Source organism: Hibiscus syriacus, unplaced genomic scaffold (assembly GCF_006381635.1).
Source record: "Hibiscus syriacus cultivar Baekdansim isolate YM2019G1 unplaced genomic scaffold, ASM638163v2 tig00110160_pilon, whole genome shotgun sequence".
Lineage (NCBI taxonomy): Eukaryota > Viridiplantae > Streptophyta > Magnoliopsida > Malvales > Malvaceae > Hibiscus > Hibiscus syriacus.
The window spans coordinates 3,655,840-3,670,362 of record NW_024062608.1 but is presented as its reverse complement, the minus strand read 5'-3'; the positions used below and the strand labels follow the sequence as shown (position 1 = coordinate 3,670,362).

Genomic DNA, 14,523 nt, shown 5'->3' with positions numbered 1-14,523 from the left:
GAAGGAACAAAGAAGATATGTGTGTGTGAGAGGAAATATCCCACACGAAATATTCAAAGAATTAAATTTGAAAGAGAATAGAATAGAGTACTGGAATGAAGAAAATGGACAATGAAAAAAAGAAATGAAATAAAAAACTTGTTTTCCATGGAAAGGAAAAAAATGCGTCTTTTATTGAACATAAACAAAATGTTTATTCACCCTTATAAAAGATCACTTATTGCCCTGAGTATAGGAAAATAGGGATAGTTCGAATATTACTCTAAAAGACTCTTGTAAATCACAGGTAGTTCTTCCATCGACCAACTGCTAGGCACGAACCCAGGTGGCAGAGGGCATATCCCAGATCTATCTTCTTTGTCAACATCTTCTGTGGTCACGACGTTGATGCTTAGATCTTCCATCGTCGTTTCTAAATCGGATGTGGTGGTTTCAAACACATAACCACCTAACTTGAATGATTGGTAAAGAGGCGGGAATGTCATGGGCTCCCATTGAAGTTTACCTCCAGTTAACCTAGCTAGTCTTCTTTCTCGATTCTTCTGGACTTTCTTCCTCTTTTCATGGTAACCGGGCTGAAAACCAAGCCCAAACTGGTCTAATTTTGAAATGGGAAGGACTGGACTAATCCTTCCTTACAGTTTCTTCTCAAACCCCTTTTTGATCTTGGCACATTGGCCCAGGGTTTGCTTGATCTCCATCTTTGTGCACTTGGAGAGTCGAGGTCTAGGAATCTTCTTTCCTTCTGCCACGAATGTGGCATTCACAAACTCCAAGGAGCAGAATGAACATTCTACCGCTTCCTTGTCTACTTCAATGTATGGAGCCTCCGTGGTCACACTTGCCACGATATCTTCCTCAGCATTGATAATTACTAAGGCCCCGTCAATAACAAATTTAACTTTTTGGTGCAGCGTGGACGGTACTACACCTGCTTGATGAATCTATGGCCTCCCTAAATGACAGTTGTAAGAAGGCATGATATCCATCTCTAGGAACTCAATATTATAGGTGGTAGGTCCGATGGTCAACGGTACCTCGATCTTGCCAATAACCTCTCTCTTGGTCCCATGAAATGCTCATACCATATTCTGGCAGGTTCTCATGTGTGAGGTATCTATTGACAGCCTTTTCAGTGTAACCAGAGGTATCACATTCAGGGCTGAGCCGTTGTTGATTAAGACACTTGGTAAAGTGTGCCCCTTATAGTTGGTAGTAATGTGTAATGCCTTTGTTTGGCCTCTTCCTCTGGATGGAATTTCATCATCTGAAAATGAGATGAGATTTCATCTTGAATATTATTCAACAGTCGATCCATCTTGCTAACTGGTATATTTTAGGCCACGAACGTTTGATTTAGGACTTTCAACAGTGCTTCTCGGTGTGTCTCTAAGTCCAATAATAGTGATAGCATTGAAGTACGCGTAGGTAAGCTGTGGAGCTATTCTACAATGTTGTACTCGTTGTGCTTCAAGATCTTGAGGAACTCATTAGATTCTTCCTCTTTTATAGGCTCGTTGACAGCTAGCACATCTTCTTTGAATGGCTCAAGTGGTCTTTGCCCCACTTTGATATCATATCCTTTAGAAGTACTCACCTGACATTCGTACTTCCATGGAACTTGCCGATTGTCCTTGTATTGAAAAGGCGAGGTGCTATGATTACCACCTTGGCCAGTGTTGTTGCTGTCATCATTGCCTTAGGGGCAATTATCAAAGGACTACCCCTACCGAGTCTTCTGTCTGATTATTCTCTGGTATCGCAAATGTCTGCTTCTGAGGAATCCTGAATTTCTTCAGGGGAATCATGAATTTCTTAATAAAATTCCATCTTTTTCTTGTTCATCATGAGCTGGACTAATGATCTGAACTCCGGGCACTGTTGGACTCCATGCCCTTCTTCGTTGTGGTAACAACAATGATTACCATCTTCAACCCTTGTTGCACATGATTGAGGTACAAGAAACCCCACTTTTACCATTTGGCTCCATACCCAGGCCAAAGGAGCTTTAACTTCCGAAACACTGGTTTTGATTCTCTTGCCGTTCTTAGTGGTGACTGCATTGATTCCAACCTCCGGATGATTAGGTAAGGGATTCTGGGTAACGTTCAGTGCTCCGAAGTTAAAATGGATCCAATTCTTATTCTGCATTCGTTGTACAAGCCTCTTAAAAGAGAGATAGTTTTTAATTGAATGCCCCTACACACCACCATGATATTCACAGTGGACATTTTTGTCAAACCATCTCGGATATGGGTGCTTTATCAGATCCATTGGGTAGGGTGACACCACTTGAGTGTCAAAGAGTTGTTGATATAACTCTTTATACGATATGAAAATGGGATCGAACTGTTCCCTTTCCCTTTCTTTCCTTGGTTCTCTCTGAGTTTGGTTAGAAGTACCAGATGGTACAGCTGCAGTTGTTTTTGAGCTTGAGATCATAACACCTTTGTTGGCATTGTAGGTGTTGACATTGTTGATCTCTCGCTTTTTGCTCTTAATAGGAGGCTTCTTACCGGAGTCTCCTCTCTCGATTTTTTCTTGTTTGATGGCCAGTTCGATCATTTCACCGGCCATGACTAAATCTGAGAAACGTCTCGATGTGATTACCACCAAGTACGCGAAGTAAAGTGTCTTCAAGGTCTGTACAAACAACTTTCGATTTTCTTTTTCATCCAAGGGTGGATGAACTTGCACATACAAATCCCTCCATCGCTATGCGTATTGTCGAAAACTTTCATTGTGCTTTTTCTCCAGGCTTTGTAGCATAACCTGGTCTGGTCTCATATCGTTAATATGTTTGTACTTCTCTAAGAAATACTAGGCTAAGTCATTCCACGTCTTGATATGAGTTTGGCTGAGCTGGTTGTACCAACGGATAGCTGAACTGGATAGGCTCTCCTGGAAGTAGTGGATCAGGAGTTGGTCATTTCCCCATATCCTGTCATCTTCCGACAGAACATAGTGATATGGGCTGAAGGGCAGTTGTTCCCGTCGAACTTCTCAAGCTTAAGAATTTTAAACTTAGGTGGAAGCACCAAATCTGGAACCAGGCTCAGCTCCATTGCATCCACTCCATAATAATCATGGTCCCCTTGGACCATCTTCATTTGATCTTCTAACATCCTGATATTCTCTTCCCTCTTCTTTGCCTTATCATCCTCATCAAAATCCGGGATAGGGCAGCCGTCCGGATGACTGTTAGGATTTGCTATAGAAGTCTGTAAATTTGCAACCGATACAACTTTCCCTTTGGTGGCAGATGAGTCACCTTGCAGTCTGGGTAAGATCCCGAATGAGACAACCACTTTGTGGGGTCGGTTGTATGGTTACCCCCTCAGATGCACCTACTCCGCGTGCACTTGCATGTTATTGTAAACCAGACAACTTAGCCACAATTTGGTCGACTAAGGACTCCTGGTTTTTTTTATAGACTCCATGGTAATTTGACTGTTCTGAGCCATTATGTCCTCTAATTCTTTCTACAGCTTTGCCATGTTCTCTTCAATCTTCTCAATTCTGGCTTCTATTTGTCTCTTTTTTGCTAGAGTATTGTGCAGGTGATGCGTGTCTTGAGCTTGTGGAGGTAAGCTTGGTGTCTGAGACATGTTCTGTTAGTTAATAAGAATGTAAAAACATGGAAAATATAAAAAATAAAATATAAATATAAAATACAAAATATTCAATGTATGATGTATACAATTTGGAGGCATTGATCCAGAAAAGTGTCAATTATTATAAATAATCCTTATTTAGACAAAAATGTTTTATCTTTTAAAAGACATAAAAATAATCAAAGATACATCCAGACAAAATCCTATAGACCCCGAATAGCTTCTAGTAGGTTAACAAGTCTTATGCCTTCATCTGTCACTGGTTGAATGCTTTTTCGAACCACTCCAGCTTCCCTTGCCAAGCCGTGAAGATAATGGGCTACTTTCTGCACTTGATCCAAGAAATCTCGAATGACTACGTCTCTGGCCTTCACCCTTTGTTGTGCTTGCTCCCAATGGAAACGCCGCTGTAAACCTCCATCGAAGGGCACTATCTGAAGCTCGTTCGCTTGCCTATTAAACCCATCTATAATAGCTTTTAACTCAGCTATTGTTTTGCCATCCTTTTCATATTGTTTTTCTAAGTCAATCACTTGGATTCTCAAGCGTTGGTTCTGATGTTGACTGTCTGCCAAGCGCCTTTGAGCAGCCTTCAGTTGTTCCTTCCAAGCTCTTTCATCAGGCCCCTCAAACTTCCTTTTCAGACTGTGAGCTTCTTCTTTCCAGTATTCAGAGGTTACTTTCAACTTGGAGTTATCCTTGACTTTATCTCGATACCCTTTTCTCAAATCTTCGAGTTCAAGACGGACTCTTTTCTATTCCCTTTCCAGTTTATCTGCTCTATCTTTCTGAGAGTCGACATCTAGCTTCCACTGAGAACGTTTAGCTTCAAGTTCCTTAACCGTATGCTTCAGCTCGTTATTCACAGCTTCAAACTCTGCCTTGGCTATCACAAGTTCAGAAGGGACATACCTGAGATGTTCCTCCATGGTCCGGGTGTCTTCACAGTCTGGCACCGGGTTGTTGTCATTTTTCCTCAATCTTCGCCACTCTACATAATCTGGAGTACGCATGTCTCTGGCAGCTACAATATCCATCTGGAATACTTTCTTCCATGAATCGATTGTTTCCTTGATCATTTTCTTATAGCTGTCATTGTGATACACAAACTCTGATCTAGATAGTCCGCTTGTTGCTGGGAAAAACTGACGTGCCCCATACTGTCTAAGTGCAAACAACGAAGCATACCCAACTACACCCCAAAGTCTGAGTAAGGTCATAGTATCAGAATCCCCACACCGGAAAAGAACGTCCCCGAGGAACAACCAGGGGGCTCTCCAGGTAATATCCCGATCCTGAAGATGTGTAAAGACTTTCATCCACTTTTCCTTTGAAGTACCTTCATGCCATTTCATTGTGATGAACTCTCCCAAAGGTGAATAGGTGGTGGTAAATCGACGGTAGGCAACCCCGTTAGTCTTCTAGAAGTGGCTGTGAGTCCAGACTTAAAGGAGCTGAACACACCCAATGAAGATTCATCCACCAGTTCTTCTGCAATGGTTGAGAGATCAAAAGGTTTTGGCTAAGATGGTCGGTGTTGGGTTGACTCTCTTTGGAAGTTGTTCAAACAGCTCTACCACAGTAGCATCAATGTATCCCAAAGTCTTCGGAAATATAATTAGATCATACAGACCCAGTGCAAACAGGTCTATTACATTTCACTCATCGGGATGGTTCTTCATCAGTTGCTTGATATGAAGCCAAGAAATTCCTTCCCCACTGCCTTTACATCGAGCCTGGTCAGTTACCCATTTTTTGTCAACCACGGCAACCTTGGCCAGTGCATTCTTGAAAGGCTGACGTTTAATGTGTTTAATGTAAGCTCGCTCTAGTTTGATGCTTTGACAGTGCAGCAGTGTAGTGTACTCTTCAATGGTGGGAACCATGTCCTCCTAATTAAAAGTGAAGCAACTGTATCCCGGGTTCCAGAATTGAACCAAGACTCTGATCAAGGGCTCATCAGTCTTAACATAAAGCAAAAGTCCAATGTCACCGTACCATTGGCTGAACTTCTGTTTCTGATCATTCTTCCAACTATCCCAGATGTCTCGAAGTTCTTGTACATTGTTCTGCTTCAGGCTGATAGGGGAGTAGCTAACTAGCTCTGACACATAGCTTCCTTGAAGACTGTCTCCCTTTTTCTTCTGGGTTTTCTCAGACCATAGTCGTACCTCGGGGTTTTCAATCTCTTATATTATAACACCTTTATCCTCAGATTATTTTGTGTGTAATAAATACATTTTTAGGGATCAATGGCCTCTTGTTATGATGCAAATGCTAAAAAACAAACACAAAGGTAAAAATTTAGTAAAATAATAAAAGTAAAAAAATGATGAAAGAAAGAACGAAAAGTAAAAGGAAAAAAACATGGTTAGGGTAAAAATATCCTGGGTTTTGGAATGTAGTTTCGGGGTAGGCTCTAAATCTCCACATTCTCTCGGTTTAGCTTCTAAAAAATGATACTCGAATTCTCCTTGCCGGCGCCCCCTTGGGCTTACCAAACCCTTAGTCCTAAGCTATTACAAGCTTGTGTGGACTAAGTTAAACTCGAGAGGACACATTCCCTTATGTATGTGCGGTGAATAAATTCACACGAAGACATACGGCATATGAATCCCGAAGGCTATTTGCTAAGCCTGTGTGGTGAATAAATTCACATGAAGGCGTCGATTTCACCCCCACTTAAATAAGGTTCAGAGCTCGGGTTTAGAGCCTTAAGTGAAAAAAGCTTTGAAGGCTGAAATCATTAGAAAACGATTAGTACAACTATTTACTTGAAAATATAATCAAAAGTAAGCCATAAGGATTGAAATGTTACCTTAAAATTTAAACTTACCCTTTTCGTTAAAAAGACAACTGGAAATTACCTTAACCTAACTCACTTACCTGTGTCCCCAGCGGAGTCGCCAAGCTGTCGGAACCATCTTTCGGTTGGGCCCCAGAATTGGGCTTCGACTTAGGAAAATGGATTAGGAGTCACCACTGATCATTTATTTTATTAAAAATGGGTTGATCGGATACCTTATTTCTTACCTGATCTGCGTCGTATCAGTGATATGTCAGATTCGGGAGTCGGTTACAGTCAAGGAAGAGTTAGCACCCTTGAATTGCCCTTTCAGTACTACATAATTTCCAGTTGTCTTTAATTAAGAAAATTGCAATTTTAAATAAAAAGGTAAGATATCGATCCAAAATTACTTGCCTTTTATAAATTTGAATGAAGACCCTTAAGAAGAAAACGTTAGATTTAGAAGTGATAAAAACAACTACAAAACCAATGATACAAATAAGAAGAGACAATGAAAATAAACTAAAGATAAATATGATAAATAAAGGAAAAGAAATAAAGGGAAAAAATAAATAAAATAAAAAATAAAGCATATACTAAACAAACAAATAAAGAATAAATATATACAAGTGTGAATAGTAATAAAAGAAAAAAGCAAACATAAAATCAAAGAAATGAAAATTATATAAAAACAAAGAAAATAAAACTTATGTTAAATAAATAAAAAAACAGAAAAAAGTAAACACCAAAAAAATATAGTAAATGAAATAAATAAAAAGAATATATATATAATAATAATAATAATAAAAGAAAAAAATAAATAAAAATATATATGTATATACGTTTGTAAACAATAATTTTTTCATTTTATTTTTATTATTATTATTAAAAATATTGTTATTATTATTAATATTATATATTATTATTATTATTAAATAAATAATTAATTACAAGCCCAAAGACCCGGAGGCCCATTTTACAACAAGAGCCCATAACCGACCCAAACTAGATAGAAACCCTAAATCAATTTAGGGTTTCTACTAGGGTTTCTAACCCTAGCGCCGTCGCCGCCTCAAGCTTCCAACCGCCTCTGCCAGATGCTCGAACTTCCTGCAGCCACGACTTCACCGCCGCCTCGAAGAAGCCTCCAGAAACACCACGAAGCCACCCACGTCGAAGCCTTATGGTGAGTCACCACCATAGCTATGGTGACTCACCAAACTTCGCCTCTTTACCCGGTCCGAAGAAGACAACGACGAGGCTATAAAAGCCATCACCGATCCTGCCAAAAAGAAAAAGAGACACGAACAACAACCGAGGAAGAACGGCAGCAACCAATGACAACACCATCGACAACAAGCAATAACAACACCAAAAAAATCAGCCACGAAGCAAGAGACAACCCACAAAAAACAAAAAAGAAGAGGAAAATGAACTGCTTACCCTCGAAGAACCCAAACGCCGCCGGAAAACCTTGTATAAATCGAGGTAAAACCTTCAGTTATCGCTTAGATCTATTGATTTGAGGGGGATTTCGGACTAAAAGAGGTTAGATCTAGGTTCTGGTAGAAAAGAGGGAAATTTTGGGGTAATTTTAAGGGAATTGAAAAAAATAAAAAAAATGGCCTAAGGGTCAGATTTTAAAGGGTATTTAAATCCCTCCCCAAACGACGCCGTTTTGGGGAGAGACCCTCTGCGTAATTTCTCACTTGGAACAACTAGGTCTGCAGCCCCTCTAAATTTGTAAACTTCCATTTCAGTCACTAAAACAATTTTTGCATCTTTTAATTCGGTTTTTAAATTTTATTTAATTTATAACTTAGTTCCTACTATAGTTATATATATTAGGTAAAATAACATATTTAGCCACTGTAGTTTTAATAATTTTTATTTTTATCCCGAATTAATTTTTTATGACTAAATTACATTATTAATATTTATATTTTATGATATTATTAATTATGTTCATTAATTTTGATCTTTTATAAATTAATCACTAATTTTTATAATTCTCAACGTTGACTATGAATTTTATATATAATTTAATTGTTTTAATTTAAATTATTTTTTATTTTAATACTTTCCCAAATTTGTTGTCAATTAGCCATTCATAAAAGATTAATTCACCTTTAATGGTTCATTTTCCTTAATTACTTGTAATCTTGATGTTTGTATTTTTGACTTTATTTTTTCCTTACTTTGCATTTATTTATAATTGGTATCTAAAATTTACTTTCCATTCCATCCATTTTAATCATAATAGACATTAATACTATTTGACTTTATTATATAACTATTTATTAAAATATAAATTTCTTTTAGTATTTATTCTATTCATTTACAAAGATTGCTTTTCTTATATTTATATATGGTATTTTATTATTAATATAACGTTAAGTGTGTATATATTATAGTTTTAATTTTATTCATTATTAGATTGCAATTTATTTTATTTAATTATTACCTTTTTAAATATGTTTAAATTAGTACTTTAATTATTATTTTATTATTCGTATAAATATATATATTTGATTAAATAATAATTTATTTTTAAATATTAAGAAAGGGCGGTCTTAAAATAACTAGACGTTCTATTCTGGTATTTTAAAAATAAATAAATATCTTATATATATTTACTTCATTTTTTAAAGAAAAATTATTCTATTCTTATTAATATTTATTTATTGATTGATATTAAAGAAATGAGATGCCTTAAAGCAACTAGAAGTCCTTTTCTAAATATTTTTAAATAAATGAATACTTTATTTATAATTTATAAAAATTATTTTAATATTTTTCTTCCTTATTATCCAATTGAGTATGAAAAGGATCATAAATTAAATTTACATTCGAATTCTTAGACTTCTACTACTAGAAACAATTTATAATCGACAAATACCAATTTTGGGCGTTGTGGGGGTGCTAATCATTCTCCAAACGTAATCGACCACGAATCCCTTTTCATTATTAAAAAAAACGAATTTTTGGTTAATCGCATACCAATTTATCTTTTAACTGATGTTTTCTTAAAAGCTCTTTTAAAAGATGATTTTTAGGTATTCAACCTACCTAATCCAAAAGGTCGATGGCGACTCCAAAACATTTCTTTAAAAAATCCATTTATTTATTCACATTACTTTTTCCGCCAAGTAAAATTTCGTGCTCGAGCGAAAACCATTTACGACAACGTTAATAGTAAAAATACTAATAATAATAATAGTCATATAAATATATATATATATATATATATATATATATATATTAACTTATAAACAAGGTATAAAAATAATAGTAATAATAAGTATTAAAATAAAAAAATAGTAATAATAGTAATAAATAAAAAAGAAACAGAAATAAAAGGAATTTTAAAAAAAATATAAAAATATGTAAAAATATAAGTAATATATATATATATAAATAAAAATAAAGTATAAATGAAATAAAATATAAAAATAATAATAATGGAAATATAATTAAACATATATAATATTAGTAGGGGATTAAATTGAAATAAACTAAACCAGTGGGAAAATGTCAAAGGACATTGAAGATTAAAACCGAGTTAGGGGGAAAATTAAAAGTTTTAAAACAGGGAGGGCCAAATTGAGGATTTACCCTCTTTTGAAACAAAACACGCGGACCTAGCGTGTCACGGGTCGGGTCGCGGTCTAAAACGGGTCAGCTATAAAGCCCATTTTTCTCTTCTGATTTCTCATTTCCAAAACAAAAAGGCCCTCCCCCTAAACTCATTCTCTCTCGCACCTGAAGAACACGCAGCCGCCTGTTTCCAGAAAAAATCGATGGCCATTGCCTCGCCGCCACTCATCGACGGTGGTCCACCACGAAACCCATATTTTTAAAGAGCCTTTTCTTTCCACAATCCGAAAAACAAAGTGGTTTTTCAAAAATCCTGTCGGGAAAACGTAGATCTAGGAAATAGGTTTCGAAAATAATGGCCGCACTTTATTCATCGGCCAAAAAAATGTTTTTTTTGGGTTTCTTAAGCCAAATCTTGAGGAAAAATCGACATGCAAGATCAACAAATGGACGAACAAGGTAAAAAAAAAGCCGATACCTTTTTATTTCTCTTGAAATGTTTACAATAGCTTCGAGTGCTTTGGTTTTGCTCTAGTGTTTTCGTGGATTTTTGTGTGTAATCATATTGATATTGTGTGTGAAGACTTGTGTTCTATGTATAGTACAAACTACCCTAAGTTTAGCCTATTTGATTCCGAGTGAAACTCGGTTTGTTTGTTGTTGACTAACACACGGTGTTGCTTTGTGTTTCACGGGTTCACGTTCGTTGAATGTGAGCGAAACGACCGGCGGAGTCTTCGGAGTGGGTCTGCATGAGGTGTGGGGACTTTTTTGCTATGTTCTAGGTACGGCGCTGGTGAGGCTTGGAACTAGGGTTTTGAGAACCCTAGTTTACATCGATTCACTTGGAGGCCGGTTCAGGTCACGCGGGTTGCAAACTCCAGCGGTTTTGGATTTGTGTTTGGGTCACTGTTGTACTGGGTCACTTGGGTCACATGTATTGAACATGTTCATATAACATAAGACACAAATAAATAAACAAACTTTATAAATTATATAATATAATTTGTTATATAAAATATATATTATATAAAATGATATCATGGACGAAATTTGATGTCTTCAAGATCTTACCGAGCCTTGGCTGAACGATACAATTGCTTATCAACTGAGCTGCAAAATGCCAACAACACAATTGCTTCCCTTTTTCCCAATCAGGTCCAGCTCGTGATGGATGGTGGTGTCGAATATGGCTCCCCGAGTCTCCGGAACAACTCGACAGAGAACTTAAAAGGCAATATCCCCTTCCGAAGCTCCCTGTCAAAGACTTGAAGGGTTTAATAACATTGGCTATCAAGAAAATGCAACATAAGAAATCACCAAAAGATACTACCCATGCAGCTGCTAAATCCGGATTGACAAAGGCTAAGGGAATCAAAGAGATCGATAAGCTTGGCAAATGAATCCTGGCATTGCAAACGGTAAAAGAGTTTGCCAAGAGTTGTTATGCGAGCGTGTTAGAGATGTAATACACGTTTAAGCATACAATTATTTTGATAGTATGGTTAGCTAGGTGGTTAGTCTGTTAATAGAATAGGTTAGTCTGTTAATAGAAGTTGGTGAGCTTAGGCTCGCATTATAAATAAGGTGTACTGCCTAATATGAATGAATATCCTTTCCTGTGTAAATACACCATTGTTAGTAGTTTATCAATATGGTATCAGTCGCCAAACGGTCCTGACTTTGTTTTTCTTTCGCTGCATGGAGTTCGTTGGCTATATTCATGACTGCTTCTGCCGGTGTTGATGCCGTGTCAGTATTACTCTCTTGCTGATCTGAATATGTATCTTCGTCGCTCTTCCACAACAGCGATAAGATTAGAATATGATGCTCCAATACTCTGTACTTGCTTTGTGAGCACTACAAGTGGGAGACTGTAGAGGTTACTATACCAGAGATAGAGGCGATGCGGCTGGCACATTATCTGACCATTGGCTCCAAATGTACTTCTTTACTGAGTTCTTGTCTGGTAAAGCTGGATTTTTCCAAGTTAGGATGGGATGCAAGAGTAGCACTCAGGTATATGGTGCTTTCGACAGCAACGAGTATATAAAGGCTCAAAAAATCAAGAACTGCCTGATGGAGATTCAAATGAATATATTTTCCAAGACAGATGTCATTGTTGCTCCAACAACAGGTGTGTCTGTATACACGATATTCGATGATGCTCTAAAGACCGGTGAGCTCGACTACATTAACGGAGCTTTCCTAGTTCGATATCAGATAGCAGGGAATTTCTTGGGACTATCAGCGGGGACCATTTTCGTTGGTTATGACAAAGAAGGCCTTGGGCATCTCACAGTAAAAAAAGCCTGAAGTTTTCTACAATCTACTGAATAAAAACTGAGTGGAGAACCACCGTGATAGTTCGGAGGCCGGAGGTTAACCGGTCATCGAGATTACTATGTTTAGTATAGTTTCTTTTTCTTCTATTGATGAACAACTGACTTGATCACTTACCATTGAATATTACAGTACTCTTTATTTGCTTAATCATTTGGGAGCGCCATTGTTGAGTTAGATGTGTCAAAAATAATTAGCAGCTGAAAAAAATTATCAAGGAACCCTGTATAAGAGGATGAAGAAGAAAGAAATGAAGGTGAATAAGAAGAACGAAAGGAAGCATCACTTTCGATTCAAGTGAACGAAAGGAAGCATCGGCACTTTCGATTCAAGAAGAACGGAAGGAAGCATCGACACTTTCGATTCAAGTGAATGGAAGGAATCATCAATATTTTCGATTCAATTAATCATCTTTTCATCAAGAAGGTTGAGAAAGTAGGGGGAGTGTGTTGTGTATTGTGAGTACTATAAAATTATACGTAAATAATGTGCAAGTATACACAATCGCTCAAGTAATAAAGTGATGAGTGAGTACCGTCTCCACAAGGATTGGAAGGATATTGAGTGAAGTTTATGCACTATTGTATCTAAGTATAGTTAGTCTTGATATATACAAATGTCATGGCAATGGATATGTGTATGTTGGTGGATGTGGAGTGATGGTCTGATGGTGTAGCAGGTGGAAATGCAGTGGCAAGAACAAATGTTCAATGTTGGAAATGATGAAATGTCAAGGCAATAAAAAGTGGTAAAAACATAAAATAAATAACAAATAAAATGAAAAGAAGATAATCCTCACGTGACAAGCTTCCAATGGAATGAATGGTAGGGATTGATTTGAGGATGCTAAACTTATTTCTCATGCATATTTAAGCTCTCTAATCCTTACTTGCTCGACAGGGCTTTCCTAAAATGTTCTCAAAGGAACCTAACAGAATAGAATGCCAAGGCATATGCTCTCACTCAATGATGTTGGCCAGTCTACTCTATTGATAAAGACACCATTTTTAGTCGTTGAAATCCTATCCTAGTCTTTCTCGAGATCTAAGGGATTAGGTTATAATATCCCTAGGTCGGTTCAAAGCCCCTTGAAAAGATTATAACCCATTGCTTATGAGGTTCTTGTCTTGCGGTTCTCTCGAATACTTACAAGTATTTTTAGCTTAGGTTTCTCCTGAATACCTAAACTTTATATAAGAAATGGAGATTTTCATACCTCTTACAAGCCTAGATGGTGAAGCATTCATAAGCAAAGAAAATAAAGAACCAAAATAAACTTAAATATACCATTAAAGTAAAGTCTAAACATCCATTAAACTAACCACCACCAAATAAGTTAGTTCATGGTCGGGTTCGAAATATCCAAACACAAAGTCATGCAAATATTCGTTCCAACAACCCACAAATAAATAAAAAAATAGTAGCAAAAATGGAAGTGAGAAGTAGCCTTCGACACGCTCCACCGGAGGTCTTCTCGGCCACCACGAACCACCTTAGCTCGCTAGCTCCTTTCGGCACCTAGCTAGCCACTCCTTTAAGCTTTATCAATGGAGGAAAACCCAAGGAAGAAGAAAGAAAAAGGGAAAATAAAAATGAGATTTTTCTACTCTACTTTATGCGTCTTTTTTCTTCCACACACTCTCTCTCTTGTGAGGTGTAATATATAATAAAAATATCTAGGGGTAATGATCAGGTTTTTGGGTGAATGTTGGGTGCAAAATACGCCTCATACCCCTAGAGTCACACCTTATGTGTGAACCTTATCCTACAGGTGGTAGTGGTCCCAAAACAGGCTGTTACAACCATCATTTCACGTACAGAGCCAGCTGGCCTCGTACAGTTATATCTTTTTGTCATTTTCTGCGCCAGAAATGCCAAGGCATTTCAATTTACGTGTGATGCCGCAACATTACTTCCCAGCTTGCCTATTTTTCTTGTTATTTCCTGCACATCACTAAAAACCACACCTTCCTCCTCATATTGCGCCTTAATAAAATAAAATAACCCAACCACCAAAAATGCAATTAAATGTAGCTACCTACATCTAAAATGACCTGTGTACCCTTAAACAAACAATAACTTAATAGAAAAGGGCCTTAAAAATAGTCTTTTTACGGAGTTATCACACCCCCAAACTTAAGCTATTGCTTGTCCTCAAACAATAGATAACAATTAACACAA

General features: G+C 37.0%; 1 pseudogene; it reads left to right on the top strand.

Annotated features, from left to right (window-relative positions):
- LOC120216534 overlaps positions 1-14,523 on the top strand; it is a 40,539-nt pseudogene that overhangs the window by 18,153 nt on the left and 7,863 nt on the right.